At 50.8% G+C, this 26,502-nt stretch overlaps 1 long non-coding RNA gene and 1 other non-coding gene across 2 annotated transcripts; both read left to right on the top strand.

Moving 5' to 3' along the window:
• Positions 1-350: 350 nt before the first annotated feature.
• Positions 351-424, top strand: TRNAR-UCU (transfer RNA arginine (anticodon UCU)). The gene has a single exon. It is a non-coding gene; the product is annotated as a tRNA-Arg (tRNA).
• A 382-nt stretch (positions 425-806) lies between these two features.
• On the top strand, positions 807-26,502 carry LOC134152488 (uncharacterized). The gene is made up of 3 exons (XR_009961024.1): positions 807-1,320; positions 2,166-2,311; positions 26,077-26,502. It is a non-coding gene; the product is annotated as an uncharacterized LOC134152488 (long non-coding RNA).

Here is a 26,502-nt window from a genome sequence, read left to right on the forward strand (position 1 = left end):
GTGGGAAATGCAGTAATTAACTCTACTCCAGGATTTAGCTCTATCCTCAATTGAGTCAGAGATGCTGTACCAGAAAGCTTGCCAGAGATACAGACGATAATCCTACATCCAGGTTTTTGCTCCATCCGTGCTGCTGAGGGAGATATGGATCATACCCAGAATTATTGCCTGTCCCTGTGGAAAGAAGGGATGCTAAGAGAAGTTGATTTGCAGGGAGATGGATCTTGTCACCAGGTTTTCACACTGCCTCAGTGCTGTATAGTAGAAGCAGGATACCAAGATCTCCCTGCAGTGATGCAGGGGGGTATGGGATTTTTCAGTTCTGGTGCTGATGCTGCATTCATGGTGAGGTCTCTGTGGCGCAATGGACGAGCGCGCTGGACTTCTAATCCAGAGGTTCCGGGTTCGAGTCCCGGCAGAGATGATCTCCAGGCAGGTGTCTCTTTTCTTTTATGTGCACTCCTTATATACATCCCAATCTATTACATTTATAACACCTTAGAGGGCTGGAGGAGGAAGATAATGACTTTTCATGACATCCTTCTCCGCTGCTGACTCTCAAAACAGTCATGTACTCACCTTCTAAGGCATATTTCTTTCATCATATTCCCCTTCACCCATTCCTTTGGTATCTCCTGAAAGCTTTGCTATTTTAACCCCATTTGTTCTCCAAACAGTGCTCATGAATCCCTTCTCTGATACATTCTTGAAAAAAAAAATGTGCTTTTCAATAGAAATAAGGTATGCAGCTTTAGAGCCTTTTGTTGGCATTTATTTTGATAAATATGCTCATTTTTTTACAGGCTTGATGAGCAATTGTAGTTTTACATTCTGAATTCCCACGTTATACAAATCCTTTGCAAATACTCTGTTTTTCATATGTGGAGGATGCCTGTTTGCTGGAAACCACCTGCACAACCTCATGGGAGTTCATCTTTCTAAATAGCAAAGCAACTTTATTCACAAGTTGAAGGTATATAACTTCCTATGTGATCTCACCTCTACCAGTAGCAAGAATGGAAAGAGGGGAGCTGAATACTAGTGCAGCTGAAATTGTTACATAAACGAGTTTTCCAGATTACTGTAGCAGTTTGTTGTGGTGGAAAAGTGCTGAAGGTTGAAGGAGGAATGCTGGATCCAGACGCTTCATATCCTCTTCAGAGAGCAGATCTGGAACAGCTATTGGAGATGTCTGATCTACACTCAGCTCTGGAGATCCAGATACGCTTCTAGGATCAGTGAAGTTCAGGAGTAAATACAGAGTTGGGTCACAGTAGGAACTGTGCACAAATTCTTGAAGCCCAGAAGATTGTTGCAAAGGTACATTGGTACATTGCAAAGGAAATCTATGGGGGGATGCTCTCCTGAAACAAGTGAAGAGGAGGGAAGCTCTTCTTTAGAGGATGCAGTTAGAAGATGGTCCCTTCTGAGAAGTGGATAGTACCACTGGGCATCATGATAAAGTTGAAGGAGATCCCATGAAGCCCCTGGGTCTAGCTCTGTGCAGTGAAAGGCAGAGATGGAGGCCTCTGTAAGTTGCTTTCTGAGGCAAAATAAGCCTAAATAGTTTCTGCACAAAAGGAAATAACTGGTTATATATTCCATCCCAGAAAAGAGCAGCAAGTTATGTGCTTGAGGCAACATCTTAGCTTGCTTTCCCCATTGCTTTGGGTTACTTGTACCTACAGAAAATTTAGTGTCAAATCAAGCGATGGAGAAATGTCCTCAACACGTGCTGGTAGGGCAACCCCACTGTAGTTGATAAAATCCAAAAATAGTACAATGTTTTGAAGAATTTGCCCTGTGAAAAGTTCTATATCCATTTGGAGAACTGAATTTGATGCGTGATTTTTCTTTCTCCATCCCCCCAATCCCTGTGTATTTTAAATGAGGCAGTCCCTAAGTTAGTGCAGTCTAGATTTTTTTTTCCATTTCTTACAGTAGTGAGGCTTATGTGGTTGTTTAACTTGTCTTGTTCTTTTTTTTGTAAAAATTTTGTAATAATACTTGTGCCTGTACCAAATCTGTTTCTAAACAGTATGAAAGATGTTTTATTAGTGTACCATATCATCTGACCTAATTCTGGTCTGATTACAGGCTATGGATTATTATTTGGAAATATGTTCACAACCTCTTCCTTACTTTCTTTATTTATTTTTACAAAGAAAGAGTGGATTTTTTGTGGATCACTTTGTGAGAGTATCAAATCAAGTTGCAGTAAATATGTATAAGCAACTAGGCTACAGCATGTACCGGACAGTATTAGAGTACGACTCTGCTAGCAGTGGGGAGCCAGATGAAGATGCTTATGGTAAGTACCTGTTCTGCTTCAAGCTGAATGGGAAGGTTCTGATGTTGTACATCTTTGGGTTTGTTCTTTTTTATACAGAACTAAGTTCAGATAGCTGTTGAAGAGTGTAATTTAAAGGAAACCTGTTTGTCTCATGCCCTTGTCTGTGTACTGAACCCATATGTGGTGGAGCATCATTTAGATCTCTGTGCAAATGAGGGCGTTCAAAGTACTAGTGGTGTATCATGTGTTTTTATCCTCTAACTCTGCCTAGTCTGACATAAACTGGCCCTTGGGCCATTGGCTTGTTGCTGTATCAGCAGTTTTGTTTGAGTTTTCATCACATTTTGGATTGATTCTGCTATTTATAAGCCAGAGGTTGACAGGATGGGTTAGGATTATCTAATGCACCTGGTATGCAGTGAGAAGGAAACAGAAGTGACACAGTGCAGAGACCAGTGAGTTCTGGAAATATCTTTGTAACTCAGGATCATACTAGCAAAAGAGGTATATTCCTGCATTTTAGGGGATGAAATAGCTGCTGTTCTTTAAGTAGTGCATGGAAATTAGGACAATGCAGAACCTTTCCTCCTCAGGTGCAATTCAAAGCTGCATCTTCATGAAGTGTTTAAAAGCCATTGATCCTTAAAGGAGGCTGCATGAACACTTCAATTCCCAAGGCATGTGCTGCCCTATACAATGCACCAGTGCACTCAGATTGAGGCAGAAGCAAGAGGAAAGAGAAGTCCATCACAGCTGTAGAGCTCCGACCTCGAGGGGATTATGGAGACTTGGTGGCAGAGCTGTCCTGATTTCAGTGCTGCAGTGGTTGGATACAGACTGTTTAGGAAAAGTTGAGTGGGAAGGCAAGCAGGAGGGACTGTGTTCTTTATGTAAAGGAGTGGCTTACTAGGATAGGGGGAGCTTTGCTTGGGGGCAGCTGAAAAAGGCATGGGTAAGGACTGGAGAACAGTCCAGCAGAGGTGATGTTGTAGAAGATCTGTGATACAGTCTTGCTGGTCAAGAAATGGAGGCAGGTGAAGCCTTCTTCAGGCAGCTGGAGAAAGCTGCTGGGGAGCTGTGAATGCCTGGGCTTTCTGTTGGCAATAAGGTCTGCAGGGTAATGAGGAGTCCCCAGGTGCATGGGTTCCCTTAGGGCAGCAGGGTGTACAGGGTGGAGTTTTGCCCTGGACTCCTGGTTTGCTTGTGGACTGGAGGGCTTATGGGGTGTAGCAGGGTCTCCCAGATCACAGAATCACAGAATCACAGGATTGGTAAAGTTGGAAGGGACCTCTGAAGATCATCTAGTCCAACCGCCTGCTCAAGCAGGGTCACCTAGGGCATGTTAAACATGGTTGCATCTAGGTGGGCTTTGAATAACTCCAGAGAAGGAGACTCCACAGCCTCTCTGGGCAACTTCTTCCAGGGCTCTGTCACTCTCACAGTGAAGAAATTCCTCCTCATATTCAGGCAGAAGTTCCTGTGTTTCAGTTTTTGCCCGTTGCCTCTTGTCCTGTCACAAGGCACTACTGAAGAGTTTGGCCCTATCCCCTTGACACCCTCCCTTTAGATACTTACAGTATTCGAGATGAGGCCTCATCAGGGCTGAGTAGAGTGGCAGGATCACCTCCCTCAGCCTGCTGGCAACACTCTTCCTAATGCAGCCCAGGAGACCATTGGCCTTCTTGGCCACAGGAGCGCATTGCTGACTCATAGTCAACTTGTTGTCCAGCAGCACTCCCAGGTCCTTCTCTGCAGAGCTGCTTTCCAGCTGGTCAGCCCTCAGCTTGTACTTGTACCTGGAGTTATTCTTCCCTAGTTGCAGGACCCTGCACTTGCCCTTGTTGAACCTCAGGAGGTTTCTCTCCGTCCAGCTCTCCTGCCTGTCTAGGTCACTCTGAATGGCATCACAGCCCTCAGGTGTGTCAGCCACTCCTCCCAGCTTGCTATCATCAGCAAACTTGCTGAGCAGGCACTCTGTTCCTTCATCCAGATCACTGATGAAAAAGTTGAACAGGATAGGACCCAATACTGAGCCCTGGGGGACGCCACTAGCCACAGGCCTCCAACTAGACTCTATGCCACTGATGATGACCCTCTGAGCTCTGCCTTTCAGCCAGTTCTCAGTCCACCTCACTGTCCACTTGTCTAACCCACACTTCCTGAGCCTGCCTAGGAAGATGTTACAGGACACAGTGTCAAAAACCTTGCTGAAGTTAAGGGAGACATCTCCCCTCATCTAGCCAGCCAGTCATGCCATCATAGAAGGCTATCAGGTTGGTTAAGCAGGATTTCTACTTGGCGAATCCATGCTGATTACTCCGAATCTCCTTCTTTTCCTCCACATGCTCAGAGATGACATCCAGGATAAACTGTTCCATTACGTTTCCACGGATGGAGGTTGAGGCTGACTGGCTTGTAGTTTCCTGGATCCTCCTTCTTGCTCTTTTTGAAGACTGGATTAACGCTGTTTTTTTTTCCAGTCCTCAGGCACCTCTCCAGTTCTCATGATCTTTCAAAGATGATGGAGAGCGGCCTAGCAATAATATCTGCCGGCTCCCTCAGTACTCATGGGTGCATCCCATTGGAGTCCATGCATTTTTTGGGTGTCAAGTTTGCCTAAATGATCTCTAACCCAATTCTCCTCCACTAAGGGAAAGTCTTCCTTTCTAAAGACTTTCTTTCTTGTCTCTGACATCTGGCCTGAGTGCTGCCCTTAGCAGTAAAGACTGAAGTAAAGAAGGCATTCAGTAACTCTGCCTTCTCTGTATCCTTCACCACCAGGGCTCCCACTCCATTCAGCAGTGAGCCCACATTTTCCATAGTCTTCCTTTTGCTACAGATATATTTGAAAAAGCCCTTCTTGTTGTCCTTGGCATCCCTTGCTAGATTTAATTCCAAATGGGCCTTAGCTTTCCTTGTCGCATCCCTTCATATTCTGACACTGTTCCTTTTTTCTTCCCAAGTGGCCTGTCCCCTCTTCCACATTCTATGTTCTTTTCTGTTTGAGTTTTGACAGGAGCTGCTTGCTTATCCATACAGGTCTCCTGCCACCTTTGCTTGACTTCTTACTCATAGGGATGCACCGCTCTTGAGCTTGGAGGGAGTGATGAGTAAATATTAACCAGCTCTCCTGGATCCTTCTTCCTTCTAGGGCCTTAACCCATGGGATTCCTCCAAGTAGTTCTCTGAAGAGGCCAGTTTCCTCTTCTGAAGTCCAGGGTTGTGATCCTTTCTTGCCCTTCTTGCCCTTTGACATTTCCTTTTTCCCAGTCATCAGCAACCTGCCCTGATTGCCATCATCTTTCAAAGATGATAGACAGTGGTCAGGTGACTGATCAGAGAACAGCTGGGCAGGAATATTCAGGGGAGACCAAGAAAGTAACATTAGGATTACGGACAACCAAGTTCTTTGCTGACCCAACCCTCACCTTCCTCTTTGTCTGCCACTGGGGCAGTGCTGAGGCCCTTCCTCTGCCCCATAGCATGGGGTAGGGGTGACCTCCTACCCACTTCAGGGGCTGCCAACTCAGTTAACACACAGCAGAAACTCTGCTGTGCCCTGGGGCCTGGCTAGAGCAGTTCCAGCGCAGTCACCAGTGCTGACCCTAGGAAAATGGGCTCAAATCACCAGCGTGGCAAAGCCAAATGGTCTTGGCCTTTCCTCAGCTCCAAGCTATGGCTGTTGCTTTCACATACTTTTGCAGCTACGGAGGGATGGCATTGGAATTGCAGAGACAATAGCAGAGGGGAATCCTTGCAGGCCTTTATCACTTGGCATTTTCTTGGCAAGTGGTGTAATATCTAATCTCTGCTGCACGTGCATATGTGGTGAATGTTTCCTAGCACAAGGGAATGGTTGCTGGCAAGAGAGAAGGCTTAAAGCTAAGACAGTCTCTGTGAGATAGTTCTTTTCCTCATAATGGGGTCTTTTACTTCTTCATGCAGTACATGTCTCAGAGCAACTGACTAGGTCTTTCTGGAGAGTGGTCACAGCCCTTACAGTGCTTTCTGTAGTTAAACGTTTGATTTGGCCACCTCTTACAGCCCGTATCTCTGACTGATGATGGGGGTGATGGCTCTCAATGTGCATATGTAGAGGTTCCCCGGGCTGAATCTGTGCTCAGATCAGTAGGGTTGGCTATGGGGCTGACAGCCTGGGCTCTCTCTGCCCATTTGGGGTCTGGCCTTCTCAGGAAATGACAGGGCCCATGCAAAGCCTGCATGAAGTGGAAGGTGTGAGAAGAGGGTTTATACCCTTCCCGGACATTACCCTTCAAGTTAAAAAAAGAACAGGAAAAGGGTTATGTTCCTTCAGCTGCTCTCCTGGCCACAGACCACAGCTTCACAGCTGTCTTTTGACTCCCAGGATGGGTGAGCAGGGGGTTGCCAGGAAGTGCAATGTGTGTGTATGTATGTTTGTGTTTCTCTCACCTGAAGGAGCTCCCCTCCACTTCCTCAGCCATGGGCACGCACAGCCCAGAGTCACCAAGCCCTTCACCAGAGATGTTGTTCTGATCTTGCAGACCACAGTTACTCTGACTGTCCCAATACTGTCCGCTGCCACTCATGTGCTCTGCCTGCCTTACATCCTAAGTGCACTAAAAGCTGCTTGAAATAGTGGTAGGTGAATTGCAGGCGCCAATGACAGGTCTCAGCCATCTTGGTTTTACATGTATGTGTGTGTATCTCCCTCTCTCTATGCATGTACATTTATGTATACATGCACATGTATTCTTGCCTATGTTTGGGAAGGATTTATGTTAAAGAGGGTGTACATCTCAAAGGAGATAAAAGTCAGCCCCCTCTTACATAAACCAGCTGCCCCACAGCCTTTCAAGAACTGCAGAAGCTCTTCTCACCAGCACCTCTAGGTAAGCGCTGCTCTTTATGGCTGCTTCTTTGGCAGGCAAGACTCCCTGGCTCTCAGTGTGTTCAGCCCCTGATTCAACCTCCCCTTGTGCTGCAGGCACAGCCCAACTCTCCAGCTCCAGTAGACTTTCTGCTGGTGCTGTCTCACTTCCTTGCCCCAACACTTCCCTCCTAACAAGCTGAGTCTTCCGTGTGCAGCTGCTGTTATCTCCGAAGGCCTTAGAGTTGCAAGGGAGGCTGGGATGGGGTGGCAGAGAGGAGGATGGGAGGGGAAGGAAGGGGATGAGAAGGGAAGGGCTGCAAAAGACCAGGCTATATTTGGAGATGGCCTGAGCTGTGGCTAAACTGACAATGTTGTGAATACCATAGAACCCCTTTTCCCTTTCTTAGGTCTTCTTCTGCGTGTGGTTGTCTCCATCTTGCTCTCACCCCTCCTCTGAGCTGACTGAGTTTCCATTTCTGAAAGGATTCAGACAATATTCTTCCCTCACTTGCTAGTGAAATTCTGCTTCTCCTTCTGAAGGGATACAGAATTTTGGGGGCTGGATCACATAGCACTCAGAGTCCCAGGCTGAATGGAGCCGGGGCTTATTAAAAGCCAATGTTTGTGATAAAATAAGGATTTTTTTTGGGGGGTGGGGGCAGAGCTTTGCAAACATGCAAGTCAACAACAGGTTGCAGTTAGAGGAAAAAACAGTGCGTCCTTTTCAGTGTGCATGTCCATTGTCAAAAGCACTACTGAAAACGCTGAGACTTTTGATTCTTTAAACAGAGGAGTCAGTAATATTTTTATTCCTTTAAAAAGTTCAGCAAGTGTGCATTGAGTAAGAATGAGGACCGATGAGGAATGGGTGCATCTGGATGACAAGATTTGCCAAGGTCTCAAATGTCTTCCCAAGAGATTCCTGAAGTCCAGGGTTGCGATCGTACCTATTGCCCTGCTTCCCCCACACAGGATGCTGAACTTCACCATCTCATGCTCACTGCAGCCAATGCTGCCCCCAGCCTTCACATCTCCAATCAGTTCTTCTTTTTGTTAGCACAAGGTCCAGCAGCACTCCTCTCTTTGTTGACTCCTCCACCACCTGTGTCAGAAAGTTAGCATCAGTGCTCTGCAGGAACCTCCTGGACTCTTTGTGCCTAGCTGCGTTGTCCTTCTGGCAGATGTCAGCGTGGCTGAAGTCCCCTAGGAGAACCAGGGCCTGTGATTGTGAGGCTACTTCCAGCTGCCTGTAGAAGGCCTCATTGACTTCCTCTTCCTGATCAGGTGGGCTTGTTGTAAGCACCCACAGCAGTGTTGCTCATCTTGGCCTGCCCTTTAATCCTTGCCCAGAAGCTCTCGATTTGCTCTTCATCCCGCCCTAGGCAGAGCTTGATACGCTCCAGTGACTCTCTTACATAAAGAGCATTTTCACCACCTTGCCCTCCTGGCCTGCCTTTCCTAAAAAGCACGTAGCCATCCATGACAGCATTCCTGTCAGGCGAGCTATCTCACCATGTCTCAGTAACTGCAATGGAATGAAGGCCCTGTGACCACACACAGATCTCTAATTCTTCTTGTTTATTCCCCATGCTGTGTGCATTGGTGCACAGGCATTTCAGAGAGGTAATTGAGCATGCAGGTTACCCAGGAGGAGCGCAAGACGCTCCTCCATGTTCATGTCCCCCTCCATGGTTATGGCAGACACTTCCCCAGCTGCATGCACCTGCTGGGGGCATTGCGACTTGAGCTGCGTTTTGCTGACTACCCCGTCTGTGCCACTCTCCCCTTCCCCCATCTTTCCTAGTTTAAATCCCTCCTTACCAGGCTGGCCAACCTGTCGGCAAAGACAGCATTCACAAGTATTCCTCGTGCAGGCGGCTGATGATCATGTGGCAGCTATGGAGCAAAAAGCGGCTGTCCAGTGTTAGGTGCAGGGAGGTGCCAGAGAACTACTGCAGGCCTTGTTCAGGCCAGGTATCCTGGAACCTGCTGCTGATGGCGTTGCAGTGGTCTCTGGCATCCATGTCCCCCATGAGACTCCTATTCCGGTGCACAAGAGCTCGGCCTTGGGTGTCAGGGCTCTCGGAGCCTGGGCAGGACTCCAAATCCCGCTGCTATCTCCCGGCGGGTGGGCCAGGAAAAGTCCCTCTTGTCCCCGCTGTTGCCGAGGGTGGAAGGAAGGGCATTGTTGGAGGGGGAGACAGAGGCCACAGCGGGCGATATTTACCCGAGGGATGACTCTGCTTCGTCATCACTGTCTCCACATGTCTTTTCCCTCTGCGTCCTCTTGACTTTCTCCAGGAGACGGGTGATTCCAGCACGCAGGGTTTGCAGAGTCCGTGGGGAAATGCTCCTGTGGTGGCAGGAGAAAGACACCCTTTGGCTGAGACCTCCTGCGTCTCTCCTTGCCCAGCCCCTGCACTCACACGCTCCCCCATGTGGACCCACAAGGCTTTCAGCTTGGGAGGGGCGTTAGGCATTGGCTTGGGGCTGCAGAGCACTGCCTAGCATCAGGGCCTAACGCAGGCCATTGCCATGTGCTGAGAAAGCAGAGGATGCCGTATCTACACCCGGGGTGGAGCGAGAGGGATGCGTGTCGTACAGCTGGGTCACAGCCTCTCAACTGGGGCTGGCACACACTGACCTTCTTGGGGGAATCTCATTGTCCTCTGTGTCCAGGTTTCCTCCAGCCTCTCCCTGCTGCTCCCTTTTCCTAGGAGTGGAGGGTTTCTGTAAAGGACAGAGAGTGCTGCAGCACAAGGGGTTGTTCCCAAACAGCGTTCCTCCCTGCAGAAGGGGCCAAAATGCTGCCTGAGAGCAAGGCTGTATCAGATACTGTCGCCTTTGTTCACTCTTGCTCCTTCTTTCCCTTTCACCCGCCCCCAAAGCAAGCACAAGCTTTGTGGCTACCTTTACTTCTCTGCCCGAATTCTCCGTGCGTGTGCAAGGATGCACGTCTGCCGAGGGCTGAAGTCTGCCTTCTCCATCCGGGGCAACACTGGTGGCTTCCTCTGTTGGCAACTGAAACCAAGGGAAAGACTGGTTCCGGTTTTGTGTTTGGTCAGAGCGCTTAGGAGTGAGTCCCCACAGTTCAGCTAACAAATGACCCGTACGTACAAAGTTACCTTACAAATAATGTTGGTGACCCTGCAAATAGAGGTGGAGTAACTGAAAAGATGCCCTGCAGCTGTGCCTCAGCAGGACACCTGGGCGCAGCTGCCTCAGACCTTTGGACTATGAGAGCTTGCGTTCAGAGCCAAGTGCAAGCAGAGGCTGCCTAAGGTGCAGCGAGGGGTGGTCAGGCCATACCCTTCCACCACCAGATTGCTAGTCTTGCCCTTTGGGCCGTGGTGACTCCTGTGTTCTGAGCGTACAGACTAAGGTGCTTCTTTGAAAGTTAGGAAGACACATGAAGTAGTTTTGTGTAACAATGAACACGCACGCGGGGATCTCTAGCGTGCCCTTATCCATGGAGTGCTGCTTCCCTAGCTGTGAACACCACACAAGTAATTTGGTGAATCTGTCCCACGTACCTGTTGTTCTTCCTCAATACTCCCACATTTAGGGCACACATATATGACTCTTTTTCGAGCGGTTGCTGCCTGCTTGCCACTCTTGCCCTGCGTGCTGCTCTCTTGGATTTCAGGATGATGACTGAAAAGATATAGAAGCATTGAGAATATCACAGAGCAACCTCCTCTTTGGGAATGCTTGTAGACTGAGCACTTCCACAGGACTCACTAGCTCATTGCCATCAAAAGGAAAGGAGGAGGAGGGCCTAATATTCTGAAACAAAGCACTCGCACAGCTGCCAGAGCACCACAGCACCCTCACCCACTTCCCCAAGAGGCTCACCTTTGAGATGCCTTCTTCCTTTTGACTTTCAGCCCCTTGTCTTCCTTGCCTTGGGTCTCAGCAATCTTGGGCAGAGGAAGCTGCTCTCGGGTGAGGTGGTGTCCGTCAGGAACGCTGCCTGCAGGGAGAAGATGACAAAGCCTTTCAGAACATCACTGGTGTGATGTGTGGGGCTGAAAGGATGTGAAAGATGTGCCGAGGCCTGTGATGCCACTCCTGAGGCAGTGCCTCTGCATGTTGGAGAGCCCTGTTTTGCAGGCCCTTACTGGCCCTGGAGCTTGCCCAACTTTGACTTTCGAGTGTGCAACAATATCCTGTGTGGCCTGAAATTTGTATTGCTTTGCCTGATGCTTCTTCACTGCATGTCTTTGGGGGGATTAATGTCACCAGAGGGAATGTGCTTCCTGGAGGTGTCTGAAGGGGCCTTCTAGATTCGTTTTCTCGGTCACTCCTTTGCTCCAAGGGCACGCGCATGCCACAGGCGTTGCTTTGAAGGTGCGTGAGAGCAATCCCTGGAGAGTGCTTACAGTGCCATCTTGGGAAAGGAGGTGACGTTGAGGCACAGGTTAGGAGCCTTCTTTCCCTTGGCTCTGGGTGCTTTTTTTTATCATTACATCAAAGCATGCTGCTTCTGTGGGACGACTCTTCCCATTGGTCTGGTATGCCTCAAGCAGAGTTTGTTACTGTGGGCAGAGGCGGGGACATGGCCAGTTTGTGCTCCCTCCTGCAGGGAGAGGCTGGTCAAGTGAATCTGCTGTGTGTAGAATGTGCTGGATGGCAGGCAAAGGCTCACATCTCTGCACGGAAGGAGCAGCCTCTGACATTACCTTTGCTGGAGCTCTTCTTAGAGCTGTTGCCTGCTGCTTGTTCCCCCTTTGCAGCCTCTTGGTAATGTCCTGCGGCAGAGGCTGCCTTTTCTGCAGGACCTGCAGTCTTGACCCTGGAAAGAAGGACGTCACAAGAACCAGGATGACCTGAGAGTCCCTCAGGGTCCTGCAACTCAGCTGCCTTTGAGAAAGAACGCACTTTTCAGTGACCCTCGGGTTACCAGTATTCCATGGAGAATAGAGACACCCACGGCCAGAGGACACAAAGCATTCACAGGGCTACCAGAGCACCACAGCATCCTCACCACTCCTCCAAGAGGCTCACCTCCGAGATGACTTCTTGCCATTGTCACCCAGGCTCTTGTCTTCCTTGCATTCGACCTCAGCAATCTTGGGCAGAGGAAGCTGCTCTCGGGTGAGGTGGTGTCCGTCAGGAACGCTGCCTGCAGGGAGAAGATGACAAAGCCTTTCAGAACATCACTGGTGTGATGTGTGGGGCTGAAAGGATGTGCAGACGGATGTGCTGAGGCCCGTGATCCTACTCCTGAGGCAGTGCCTCTGCATGTTGGAGAGTCCTGTTTTGCAGGCCTTTGTTGACCCTGGAGCTTGCCCAACTTTGACTTTCTAGTGTGCAGCAATATCCTGTGTGGCCTGAAGTTTGTATTGCTTTGCCTGATGCTTCTTCAAGACAAAGGTCTTGATGAGCGGTGGTGATGACCTCACTGCATGTCTTTGAGGGGATCAATGTCACCACAGGGAAAGTGTTTCTTGGAGGTGTCTGAAGGGGCCTTCTAGATTCATTTTCTCGGCCACTCCTTTGCTCTAAGGGCACGCGCATGCCACAGGCGTTGCTTTGGAGATGCGTGAAAGCAGTCCCTGGAGAGTGCTTGCAGTGCCATCTTGGGAAAGGAGGTGACGTTGAGGCACAGGTTAGGAGCCTTCTTTCCCTTGGCTCTGGGTGCTTTTTTATCATTACATCAAAGCATGCTGCTTCTGTGGGACGTCTCTTCCCATTGGTCTGGTATGCCTCAAGCACAGTTTGTTACTGTGGGCAGTGGCGGGGAAGTGGCCAGTTTGTGCTCCCTCCTGCAGGGAGAGGCTGGTCAAGTGAATCTGCTGTGTGTAGAATGTGCTGGATGGCAGGCAAAGGCTCACATCTCTGCGCGGAAGGAGCAGCCTCTGACATTACCTTTGCTGGAGCTCTTCTTAGAGCTGTTGCCTGCTGCTTGTTCCCCCTTTGCAGCCTCTTGGTAATGTCCTGCGGCAGAGGCTGCCTTTTCTGCAGGACCTGCAGTCTTGACCCTGGAAAGAAGGACATCACAAGAACCAGGATGACCTGAGAGTCCCTCAGGGTCCTGCAACTCAGCTGCCTTTCAGAAAGGGCACGTTCGTCAGTGGTCCTCCGGTTACCAGTCTTCCACAGGGAAGACAGACACCTACGCCCAGAGGACACAAAGCACTCACAGGGCTACCAGAGCACCACAGCATCCTCACCCACTTCCCCAAGAGGCTCACCTTCGAGATGACTTCTTGCTATTGTTGCCCTGGCTCTTGTCTTCCTTGCCTTGGGTCTCAGCAATCTTGGGCAGAGGAAGCTGCTCTCGGGTGAGGTGGTGTCCATCAGGAACGCTGCCTGCAGGGAGAAGATGACAAAGCCTTTCAGAACATCACTGGTGTGATGTGTGGGGCTGAAAGGATGTGCAGACGGATGTGCTGAGGCCCGTGATCCTACTCCTGAGGCAGTGCCTCTGCATGTTGGAGAGTCCTGTTTTGCAGGCCTTTGCTGACCCTGGAGCTTGCCCAACTTTGACTTTCGAGTGTGCAGCAATATCCTGTGTGGCCTGAAATTTGTATTGCTTTGCCTGATGCTTCTTCACTGCATGTCTTTGAGGGGATCAATGTCACCAGAGGGAATGTGTTTCCTGGAGGTGTCTGAAGGGGCCTTCTAGATTCGTTTTCTCGGCCACTCCTTTGCTCCAAGGGCACACGCATGCCACAGGTGTTGCTTAAGAGCAATCCCTGGAGAGTGCTTGCAGTGCCGTCTTGGGAAAGGAGGTGACGTTGAGGCACAGGTTAGGAGCCTTCTTTCCCTTGGCTCTGGGTGCTTTTTTTATCATTACATCAAAGCATGCTGCTTCTGTGGGACGTCTCTTCCCGTTGGTCTGGTATGACTCAAGCACAGTTTGTTACTGTGGGCAGTGGTGGGAAGTGGCCAGTCTGTGCTCCCTCCTGCAGGGAGAGGCTGGTCAAGTGAATCTGCTGTGTGTAGAATGTGCTGGATGGCAGGCAAAGGCTCACATCTCTGCGCAGAAGGAGCAGCCTCTGACATTACCTTTGCTGGAGCTCTTCTTAGAGCTGTTGCCTGCTGCTTGTTCCCCCTTTGCAGCCTCTTGATAATGTCCTGCGGCAGAGGCTGCCTTTTCTGCAGGACCTGCAGTCTTGACCCTGGAAAGAAGGATGTCACAAGAACCAGGATGACCTGAGAGTCCCTCAGGGTCCTGCAACTCAGCTGCCTTTCAGAAAGGGCACGTTCGTCAGTGGTCCTCCGGTTACCAGTCTTCCACAGGGAACACAGACACCTACGCCCAGAGGACACAAAGCACTCACAGGGCTACCAGAGCACCACAGCATCCTCACCCACTTCTCCAAGAGGCTCACCTTCGAGATGACTTCTTGCCATTGTCACCCAGGCTCTTGTCTTCCTTGCCTTGGGTCTCAGCAATCTTGGGCAGAGGAAGCTGCTCTCGGGTGAGGTGGTGTCCATCAGGAACGCTGCCTGCAGGGAGAAGATGACAAAGCCTTTCAGAACATCACTGGTGTGATGTGTGGGGCTGAAAGGATGTGCAGACGGATGTGCTGAGGCCCGTGATCCTACTCCTGAGGCAGTGCCTCTGCATGTTGGAGAGCCCTGTTTTGCAGGCCTTTGCTGACCCTGGAGCTTGCCCAACTTTGACTTTCGAGTGTGCAACAATATCCTGTGTGGCCTGAAATTTGTATTGCTTTGCCTGATGCTTTTTCACTGCATGTCTTTGGGGGGATCAATGTCACCAGAGGGAATGTGTTTCCTGGAGGTGTCTGAAGGGGCCTTCTAGATTCATTTTCTCGGCCACTCCTTTGCTCCAAGGGCACGCGCATGCCACAGGCGTTGCTTGAGAGCAATCCCTGGAGAGTGCTTGCAGTGCCGTCTTGGGAAAGGAGGTGACGTTGAGGCACAGGTTAGGAGCCTTCTTTCCCTTGGCTCTGGGTGCTTTTTTATCGTTACATCAAAGCATGCTGCTTCTGTGGGACGTCTCTTCCCATTGGTGTGGTATGCCTCAAGCAGAGTTTGTTACTGTGGGCAGTGGCGGGGAAGTGGCCAGTCTGTGCTCCCTCCTGCAGGGAGAGGCTGGTCAAGTGAATCTGCTGTGTGTAGAATGTGCTGGATGGCAGGCAAAGGCTCACATCTCTGCGCAGAAGGAGCAGCCTCTGACATTACCTTTGCTGGAGCTCTTCTTAGAGCTGTTGCCTGCTGCTTGTTCCCCCTTTGCAGCCTCTTGGTAATGTCCTGCGGCAGAGGCTGCCTTTTCTGCAGGACCTGCAGTCTTGACCCTGGAAAGAAGGATGTCACAAGAACCAGGATGACCTGAGAGTCCCTCAGGGTCCTGCAACTCAGCTGCCTTTCAGAAAGGGCACGTTCGTCAGTGGTCCTCCGGTTACCAGTCTTCCACAGGGAACACAGACACCTACGCCCAGAGGACACAAAGCACTCACAGGGCTACCAGAGCACCACAGCATCCTCACCCACTTCTCCAAGAGGCTCACCTTCGAGATGACTTCTTGCTATTGTCGCCCTGGCTCTTGTCTTCCTTGCCTTGGGTCTCAGCAATCTTGGGCAGAGGAAGCTGCTCTCGGGTGAGGTGGTGTCCATCAGGAACGCTGCCTGCAGGGAGAAGATGACAAAGCCTTTCAGAACATCACTGGTGTGATGTGTGGGGCTGAAAGGATGTGCAGACGGATGTGCTGAGGCCCGTGATCCTACTCCTGAGGCAGTGCCTCTGCATGTTGGAGAGTCCTGTTTTGCAGGCCTTTGCTGACCCTGGAGCTTGCCCAACTTTGACTTTCGAGTGTGCAGCAATATCCTGTGTGGCCTGAAATTTGTATTGCTTTGCCTGATGCTTCTTCACTGCATGTCTTTGAGGGGATCAATGTCACCAGAGGGAATGTGTTTCCTGGAGGTGTCTGAAGGGGCCTTCTAGATTCGTTTTCTCGGCCACTCCTTTGCTCCAAGGGCACACGCATGCCACAGGTGTTGCTTAAGAGCAATCCCTGGAGAGTGCTTGCAGTGCCGTCTTGGGAAAGGAGGTGACGTTGAGGCACAGGTTAGGAGCCTTCTTTCCCTTGGCTCTGGGTGCTTTTTTTATCATTACATCAAAGCATGCTGCTTCTGTGGGACGACTCTTCCCATTGGTCTGGTATGCCTCAAGCAGAGTTTGTTACTGTGGGCAGAGGCGGGGACATGGCCAGTTTGTGCTCCCTCCTGCAGGGAGAGGCTGGTCAAGTGAATCTGCTGTGTGTAGAATGTGCTGGATGGCAGGCAAAGGCTCACATCTCTGCACGGAAGGAGCAGCCTCTGACATTACCTTTGCTGGAGCTCTTCTTAGAGCTGTTGCCTGCTGCTTGTTCCCCCTTTGCAGCCTCTTGACAATGTCCTGCGGCAGAGGCTGCCTTTTCTGCAGGACCTGCAGTCTTGACCCTGGAAAGAAGGATGTCCTAAGAACCAGGATGACCTGAGAGTCCCTCAGGGTCCTGCAACTCAGCTGCCTTTCAGAAAGGGCACGCTCGTCTGTGGTCCTCGGGATGCCAGTCTTCCAGGGGGCCCACACCCAGAGGACACAAAGCACTCACAGGGCTACCAGAGCACCACAGCACCCTCACCCACTCCTCCAAGAGGCTCACCTCCGAGATGACTTCTTGCTGTTGTCACCCTGGCTCTTCTCTTCCTTGCCTTTAAGCTCAGCCATCTTGGGCAGAGGAATGCTGCCTGTAGGGAGGAGACAAAAATGCCTTTCAGAACAGCATTGGTGTGATGTGCGGAGCTGAAGGGATTTGCAGATATATGTGCTGAGGCCTGTGATCGCACTCCCTGAGGCAGTGCCTCTGCATCCTGGAGAGCCCCGGTTTGTCGGCTTTTGGGCCTTGCTGGTGCTGCATCTTGCCCAGCTCCGATTTTCAAGCATACACCACCATTCTCTTTGCTCTGGCTTTTCCCATGCTTTCTCTTATGCTGCTTCATAAAAAGACTCTTTATGGCTATTGGAAGACCCCCCCGCCCTTCTGCCGGCTGCCACTCTTAGGAGGGCTGGTTCATTTGCCCTGCAGGAAGTTTCCTGGAGCTCTCTACTGCTCTCAAGGACCCTTTGCTCATTTTCTATACGGACACATGCACCCCATGGGACATTGCTTTGGAGCTCAACGTCCTGCTTCCTCCTTTGTGCTCCCCTGTGCTGCATGGAGTGGCTTGTGAAGTGAAAGACCTGTGTGTAATACATGTTGGAGAGAAGGAAAAGGCTCCAGTCTCCACGGGGAAGCTCTGAAATTACCTTTACAGGGGCTTCTGTTCTTTCCACTGCCTTTCCCTTGCTCCCCCTGCACTGCCCTTTGAGAGCGTCCTGTGGCAGAGGCAACCTTGTCTGCCGCAATCGCAAACCTTGGAACAAGAAGAGGACATAAACAAAGAGGACGTGAGCATCCCCGAGGGGCCTGCACCTGGCCTGCCACCAGCAAGCACACGCTCGCCAGTGCCCCTGGGGTTACCAGCCTTCCAGGGGGAACACAGCCACCCATGCCCAAGGGACACAAAGCACTCCCACAGCTACCAGAGCACAGCGGCACCCTGGCCCGCTCTTCCAAGAGGCTCACCTGAGAAACCACTTTGTGCTTTTGTCACCCTGCTCCTTGTCTTCCTGGCCTTCAAGCCCAGCAGTCTTGGGTGGAGTAAGCTGGTCTTGGCTCAGGAGATGGCTGGCAGGGGTGAAGCCTGTAAGGAGGGGATGAGAAAAGCTAGAAACCACCTGTCCGGAGAAACCCCCTGTAGGGAGAACCAAGGTTGCCATAAAGCAGCTCATGTGCACCGCCTCTCATCCTTTGCCTGCAGTCCTTGGAGAAGAATCTGCTTCTGCCTTCTCTACCTCCTCCCATTAGGTAGATGAGGACAGCATTGCCATCTCCCCTTTGTCTTACCCAGGCTGAACATACCTTCTTTTTCCACTTGTGGCTTGCATGATGTGCGCCGCAGCTCCTTCTTTAGCTGCACGGCTCTCCCTTCCGTTTCCTTGCCCACCTTTTCCTGCACGGGGGCTTCCGGTAAGGGCACGGGGATGTTCTCTACTAAATCCCTTGCAATCCTAGAAGCCAGAGGATAGAACAGCAGTTGGGAGAAAGAGCGCCGCCTTCCTTTTGCAGCTTCCATGAACAATGAGGTTGCCGAGAGATTTTGGAGCGGCTTGGTGAGTCCACAGAGTTCCAAAGCAGAGTGTGAAACAGCTGTATAAGGCTGTATAAGGGCAAGTGCGTGACGTAAGGGCTTCCCTCCGGCGGTGCCAGTGCTTCGCTCTGCTTAGCGTTCATGTCGGGGCATCTCTAAAGGGTCAGCTGCGCTGCCAAGGCCTCCAGGGGAGCTCCTCTGCAGGACTGGACCCAAACGGGACAGAGCTTGGCACAGCCCCACTGCAGAGACTTCCATTCTGAGGAACTTTGGGGGTGGGAAAGCCCTGGCAAGCTGGTGTGACCAAAGAGACATGATCTGAGAAGCTGTTTGCTTGGTGTGCCAAGGGCTGCAGAGGTAAAGATACTCACGCTGGGAAGACGAGGACACAGCCAGGACACATTTTATAAGCCAACAATTCTGGGCCAGTTATGACCAAATCCTCCAGCTGTGGGTTCTGCAACAGGGACAGAGACATGAGAGGTGACTCCAAGGAAAGGATCTCCTTGCTCACAAGGACAGCAAGTGTTTCCGCTGCTCAGAGAGGAGGCTGTCTCTAAACCCTCTCACCAGCCGCTCCTTCATTAACATTAGCCTCTCTCCCAGGTGCTCTGAGGAGCACTGGGAAAACTTACACTGCACAGAACTCTCATGAGGTTTCCACTCAAGTCCACAGTGAGAAGAAAGTGGTCGCAGTATCTCATCCTCACATCTTTCCCACGAACGACGAGAATGCCCACATCCTGGAGAACGAGGTCTACGTTCTTGCCATCCAGGAGGTAGCACGCAAACAAGAACACGGTCTCGTCTACACACCCCTGCACTGTGTCTGGAGAAAAGGCGGCCTCCACGGCAATCTCTGCGTAGTTTAACGGAACAACTTCTCTGTCCCCTAGAAGACAACAGGGGAGGAACAAAGTCACTCTGAGCTCCCCTTCGGGAGGGCTGCTGGGCTTCTCTCCATCACCTCTCAGCAGCAAGTAGCCACTGAGAAGCTGCTACCAGGAGAAGCCAAGGTTTTCACTTGTGCTCTAACCAAGAATCTCTTCACTAGGAGGTTTGAGCCCGCGGAGCTCCACAAAAGCCTCCGAGGGCAGGAATACAGGTCTCCGAAGAATGAAAGAAGTATCCTTGTATGCACTGTGATATTGTTCCTTAACAGTCGAGAATGTGCCGATTCCAGTTATTTTGACCGCCTGAGATGAGAAACAGAGAAAGAAAAAGGAATGAGCCTGGGTGTGGTTCAGATATAAAAACACTGATGGCTTGCAGGAGCGTAGGGAGAGGGCTTGGCGCACTGCCCTTTCCTGAATGGGCGAAGGGACAGGATGGGGCCACATTCCAAAGCTTTGGAGAACACCTGTGTGTTGTGGGCTTTCTTTTTTTTTTAATCCTCTGCCTCCTCCTGACCCTTTCAAAAAACCGAGGTGAAGTGAACACCAGGAACACTTCTCTCCTCTGGGTAACATCCACAGGGTTTCCAAGAGTGAGCAAAAATCAATGCCAGCAGTGGGGAAGGCAGAAGGCAGAAGAAGGAGGCCCACTTTGTCTGTCCGGATGTGGAGTGTGAATTTGAGGAGGATGAATGCGGCAGCTGGGCTGTGGCATGCTCATCCCTTGCAGTGTCCCTCTGGGGTGTTTTTTCTGTTTTCAACGGAGGGGAAGGCCAACTGCACTGCATGTCACGGAGGACTGTCAGCGCTGCTGCACTGCTGGGGCTCAAGGGGAGGAGGAGGACCCAAATCCCACCTTGTTGAACAGCAGCTGCAGCTGAATGTATTGAGACACAGCAACCCAAATCTTGTTGACATCTGGAAAGCAAGTGAGAGGCCTGTGGCGCATGCTCTGCATCAGCAAGCTCACAACCACCCAGCACAACCAAACCAAAGAGATGACAGATGCAGGTGTGACCAGATAAGGCCCTGGTGCCAGGGACTGCTGCTTGCGGGTGGCCAGGAAGGCAGGTACAGGCGTGTTGTTGCAGCCACCAGCCCTGTGTCACTGTCTCCCCCATGCCCGGGGCTTCCACAGCTTTCTTCTACCTAGTATTCCCTAGGAGACCACGCAGGGAAGCACCTGAAGGCCTTACCGTCACGGGTAAGCTTCCTGAGGGTTGGGCAGACGTCAGGCCCCACGAATGCCATCTCTCTCCCTCCTTGCTTTGGGTAGCTCCTTTAGCTGGAGGGTAGATAGGAAAGTCCTCCTCTCCGATCGCCTCTCTCCTCCGCACTTCACAGAACCGGCTCCAGTGCTGTCCTGCTGCCTCCCTTTGCCTTCTCCTCTGTGCTGCAAAGCAGCTTCTCCAGGGAAAAGTGGTTGCAAGAGCAGGCAGCAGCACCTGGACTCACCCCTGCCTGGCAGTGAAGTGTGGGGAGGGCCTGGGAGGTGTTGCGATGACATGGGAACCTCCCACTGTTACCCCGGACTAGGTCATAGGGAGCTGCACCCGCACGGCACTCCCACGCCTCCCAGGATCCTGCCAGATTCTCACAAGTATGTTGAGGATCCCTTGCATCCAAGAGAAGAAGTGGCAGCTGTCCTGCCTCCGGGTTCCAGCAGAAACAGCCTCCCACCCCACAGCCCCCATCGCATTCTCCTGCCCGACTTTGCCCGGCAGCCCCATCTGAGCAATTTCCTTTTTGGCCACGTACATAAGTCATTGATCAGAGGGAGCCGACTATCCCTTTTTCCTCCAGCGATAGCCATTGGGAGGGAGGAGTGCTACCCTGCTAGGTTTCAGGACCCCAAACCGATTTGTGGATGTGCAAACAGGGGCTAGTAGAGTATACTGAAGGGGATCGACTCAACAACAAGACTTCACCCTTTCCAGGCCCTCTTTCTCATAGGATGTGCAACCGGTCATCAGCACCATCTCCTTCCTGTCTGACCTACAGGCCTCCCTCCACAGGTTTAAGTCTTGCTGGAGAACTGAGTAACTCAGTTCCTCGGGCAAGTCAAGAATCCTCTCCTGTTTGGCTGCGTGCTGTGCCAAGAGTTGCCTTTTCTCTTCAAGCCTCATGCTGTCCACGCCATCATATTCCAGTGGTGAAGAGGGCCCACCTAACTTTGGTTTTCAGCAGTGTTGAGAAACGGAGGGAGAGGAGAGGTGAACAATTCAAAGAGCAGAGCCACTGCTAATACAGCTGTCCCCATGCGTATGCAGTGTATGTCAAAGATCACCAAAGTTGCTCGCCCCAAATACCTTCTGGGCCTCCTTAACACTGTAATGATACGTTTTTCCACTTGCGTCCATTGCCTCTCGACCTGTCCCTGGGCACGAGCACCGAGAAGAGTGTGGCTCCTTCTCCAAGGAGAATGGAGATTTGTGTGACGCAAAGGCAGTAGCACAGGAGTTGCTTATGACCCAAACTGAAAAGAGCCAGGACCGAACCCCTAGGGTAGAGCAGTTAGCTTTATGAGTGGCTAACAAATGCTGTGCGCGCTATGGTAAAGCCCCAGCTACAGCTGCCCGGGTGAGAGCAATAATAAGTAGACCTCCTGGGACCCAGAGGAGTGGGATGGTAATATTTGGAGTACTTCATCTGACCTGAAGGTTGAATTTGGATTAGAAGGAGAGCTGGCTACTCCCCAGGTCCAACCTCTTGTGCAGCTGAAGGGGGAGAGGCAAGTAGATGGGAAATCAGTGGAGCAATCTAGGGCGTGTAGCCCGAAGGAACTGCGTGAATTGCTAACTACCTTCCAGCAGCAGCCTGGGCAGTATTTGTCAGTCTGGTTAGTGAGAGCACGGGATGCAAGTGCCGGATCGCTTACTATCTAACGAGAGGAGCTGAATGTAATGAGCCCTTTATCAATCGATGCTCAAGTACAGTATTGTCTTATCCAATAACTTTCTCCACGAGATGAAGCAGGAAATGTTGTTGTAGCTCTAACACTATGTGAACGGTCGTGTGCCACTGTAGTAGGTGCTTTCCTATGCACAGGTGAACCAGCTGCCGCAGTGGCAGCGTGGCACACGTTTGCGGAAGGGAATGACATGTTGTGGCAGCTAGGGGCAGCAATTGAATTAGCAGAGGGAGATGGCCCGCCTGGTGTGGAAATAACACGTCAGACGAAAACTCAGTTATTAAAGGGGGCTTCAGGTGCCTGGAAGCTGTTAACTCCTAGGCACAGTAATGCCTGCAACTGGGACAGTAAGGGCTTTGGTAAGCAATATAAGGGATTTGGCACTTGTTGGTGAATGAGGTACTAAGCAACTGAGAAGAGTTGGGAATTCCAAGGCGAGAAAATTGGCAGGGACTACTAAGTCGAGGGGAAAGATAACAAGACCAGAGATGCGGGCTGATTTGCTGCAGGTACGGGTATTATGTGATGAGATAAATGGTCTTTCTATTGCTGACTTATTTAAGCGGTGGCAGCGGTCGCCTGCTACTCATCAGTGTTGAATAGAGCCTACCGCCTCCCTGCCCCGCACCAGCTGCACAATGGAAATAGCCAGCCAAAAGACAATGAGGAGGAGGCAGGCCCCCCCCAATACCAGGGTCTGTTGCAGCTTACCGTAGCGGGGGAGTGGTGGTGGCGGGACCAGTGCCCTTCCGTACCCTTGTGAATTCCCTGGCACTTTGGAGGAGAGATTGCTGTGCTTGCTTTAGTAGATACTGGGGCAAAGTCACTGTACCACATAGCGCGGTAGCTCCGGGGTAGGCCACCACCCATATATGCGGGTTGTGAGGATTGACCAGCCCAGCGGTAAAGGCTCTACTTACCTTAGCAATTGGCAAAACGCCCTCCCCCTCCATTTTCTACTCCCGTTTTATTAACACTAATTTATGAGTACAGCTAGGGAATCATTGTGATACTGGGTAGAGAGATTCAGACTCTGCAAGGATTGTTCTCCTTTGGAAAAAGTCCTGCGTTACCACAGTTGTGATCCATTACTCTGATTAGAGGGCGTCCAAAATGGGACCCAGTGGATTTAGCGGTTCCCCCCACTGTGGTGCAAGTGAAGCCACAGAGAATTCCTGCTGGGGAAAAGGAGCATCAGAAAACTATGGACGCTTTACCGCATGCTCCCATAATACGCCCTGCCCTGTCGGCTGTCAAGAGTCCGATTTGGCCTGTTTGGAAGCCTGAGGGTTCATGGCGTATGACTGTGGATTACAGGGAGTTAAATAGAATTGCCCCACCATTAACAGCTGTAGTACCTGACATGGTAACTCTGCTAGAAGGAGCAGGGAAACATCTGCAGGAATGGGAAGCTGCCACAGATTTGGCGAATGTGTTCTTCTCCATTGCTGTATCCCTGCAATGGCAAGATCAATTCACTTTTACATGGGATAATAAGCTACATACGTGTCAAGTCCATCTTCAGAGCTAGAAACATAGCCCCACCATTTGCCTCCAGGTGATCTCAGCTGATGTCCCTTCTCCCCTTTCAGAGTGAACCACCCATCATTATACTGATGCTCTTTTGGTAATGGGACCTTCTAAAGCATGAGTACATGAGCAGCTCTCATTGCTAGTATAGCCCCTACAGGAGTGGGGGTGTGCTGTAAGCCCTAAGAAGGTCCAGGGGACAGACATCAGTGTGCAATTCTTAAGCATAATCTGGTAGGGGTCAAACGAAAGCTATCCCTGAGAAAGTGCGCACAAGCTTTTGGGGGCCTTTTGGGGCTCTGGCGGAACTTTCTACCCCATTTGGCATAATTAATGTGGCTGCTACAGCGTTGGACCAAACAAAGTAGCCAGGGGTAACGGACTAAAGAAGAGCAGCAAGCCTTTGACCTGTGCAAGGAGGTGGTGGTCCAACAGTCCAAACTGTTCACTCCGTTTGCGGGACAACCTTTCTTGCTGGAGGTAACGGCTATCGGGGATACGGTATCTTGGGGGCTGTGGCAGCAATATGCCCGTGCAAGGCGGGAACCTAGAGGTTTCTGGTCTCGTTCCCTGCAAGGGGCCACAGCAAATGATATAGCTCTGGAAAAGCAGCTCTTGGTTGTACTGTGGTCTTTGGAGGATATTGAGTGAGTTATGGGACGTGACCCAGTGACTGTACGCACCCCCATCCCCATTCGGGCATGGGTGACTGACGATTCTGTCAGGGTCCACGTAGGGGTGGCTCAAACTGCAACTCGGTGGAAACGCAAACTCTATTTCCAAGGCTGGTTTAAGGCAGGGAGAAAGGACAGGAGTACCCCGCATGCAGCCTTGTTAGGGGAAGTACATTTTGAGCACGTACTCTGTTGTCTGAGCCAGACGGGCGGCCCCAGCCTGCTCCCCCAGGAGAGCCATGGCCTGTCCAAGAGGCCGCTCCTTTTGAGATGTTATGTCCTGGGCAAGGAGAGTAGGCCTGGTTTTCTGATGGCAGTGCTGTGTATTTGTGGGCAGGAGAGCAACTGTGGGGCTCTGTTGCATATAATCCTCCCACAGATACTCCCTGTTTTGCTTCAGGAAGGGGCTACTCAGTTCAGTGGGCCAAACTGAAGGCTGCAGCTATAGCTCCTGATGAGGCAGATGCACACTGCCTCTATAGGGCTAGCAGGGCAGTACACAAGGGTCTGTGAACCTGGTTATGAACACGGGCCACCACATGGTGGTGGATAGATGACAAGGAATTCTGGGGGAGCCCCTTGTGGGAAAAGATTTGGGAGTTTGTGCAAACTAAAGCTGTGTCTGCGCGACATGTTGACACCCGTCAGAAAGAGGGGACCCCTGAAACTCAGCATAATACAGCATTTGATCAGATGGCAACTCCCTCAGAGTAAAAGCAAGCTTGGCAAGTGCTTGGTCGATGAGCCACTGCTCTGGTTCTGCTTGGTGGTGATACCACGCCTTTCTATCATCCCGTCAACAGGTTATCACGCCGGCATTTGTAAGTTGCTGTTGGAGCATCGCCTCTTGCTGACCACGACAGATGCCATTGATCTACAAGACCATATGGCCTCCCATGTAAATACATGGATTTGACTCACACAAAGATGAGCTAACCTCTCTGCTTTCTGTATTGCAGGAGGACGATCAGTGGATGATGTCTTAACTATGTGGTACATATGTGTACCAACTCCACTCGCGATATCGCAGAGATATACTTTTCTAAAAAATTGTGATATATCTGTAAACTGAAACCGAAGCACAGGAAGTTCCACCTGAATATGAGGAGGAATTTCTTTAATTTCTTTCCTGTGAGAGTGACAGAGCCCTGGAAGAGGTTGCCCAGCGAGGCTGTTGTGTCTCCTTCTCTGGAGATATTCAAAACCCGCCCGGATGCAATCCTTATACCTTATACTACCATCAGGATGGTTCCTTCTGTGTGGCACTACAGCATATACATACGTGGCAGCCAGTGCCACATGCGGCCCACGCACTGTAGGTCGCGTTACTATAAGCATGCTTCCCTTTACAACGGAGCGGCAGAGGATCCCAGGGTATGTCCTCGAGGCCACGTGTTAAGTTTATTTTCTTGTGCAGAAACTTTAGGCCTATTGTTAAAGCTAGCTGGGATCCTGGGGGTGCTGGCGCATAATTATAAACAGTTAGAGCATGTTGCGTGTGCATTAGCGCTCGGCCTAATTTGGACATCCAGAGCCGCTGCCTCTTTAAATAAAGACTTGGGACACGTTGTCAAGGAGGGCTGCAATCCATGGGGTGACTGACTCTCTCCTACTATGGCGTAACCACGGATGTCATGACTTCGCTGGGAAGTACTGTTTTAATATCACTGATGAATCCTTGTCTATTGAGAAATGTATTATTATCTATTTTTATAAGGAGGATTCTTGTTTATCTTTTGCTCTGTATTATGTTATGTTTTGATTTCATTACTTTGCAGACTCTCTTGCCCTCACATGCCACGCCCTTCTGAAAATTGGAATGGCTTATAAGTAGCTTTCCATCGTGAGGGTGGAGTGTATGGGAAAATCCAGAAGAATGTTGAGGAGACAGGCAATGGAAGCTAGCCAGACCATTCTGTGGAAAAGTAGCATCAACAGAGCATGGTGACCCATAGCCGTGGTCCCATGACTGGGCCCATGCCAGTGTGGTGCTACACCTGCGCTTTGAATCAAAATCAGCGTTGAGCTCAAAACATGTACTGCACATGTGTATAGTACATAAAACCCCTTTACAGTGCCCGCACCGCATTCCTCGCCATGGACTGATGCTCAGCGATGCTTTGGATTCTTCCTCGGCTTCGTTGCCTCAATCGGGAAACTTCCGGGGACTGCCCGCTTAGACGCAGAGGTAATAAATGCTCAGT

This window comes from Rhea pennata, chromosome 31 (genome assembly GCF_028389875.1).
Source record: "Rhea pennata isolate bPtePen1 chromosome 31, bPtePen1.pri, whole genome shotgun sequence".
NCBI lineage: Eukaryota > Metazoa > Chordata > Aves > Rheiformes > Rheidae > Rhea > Rhea pennata.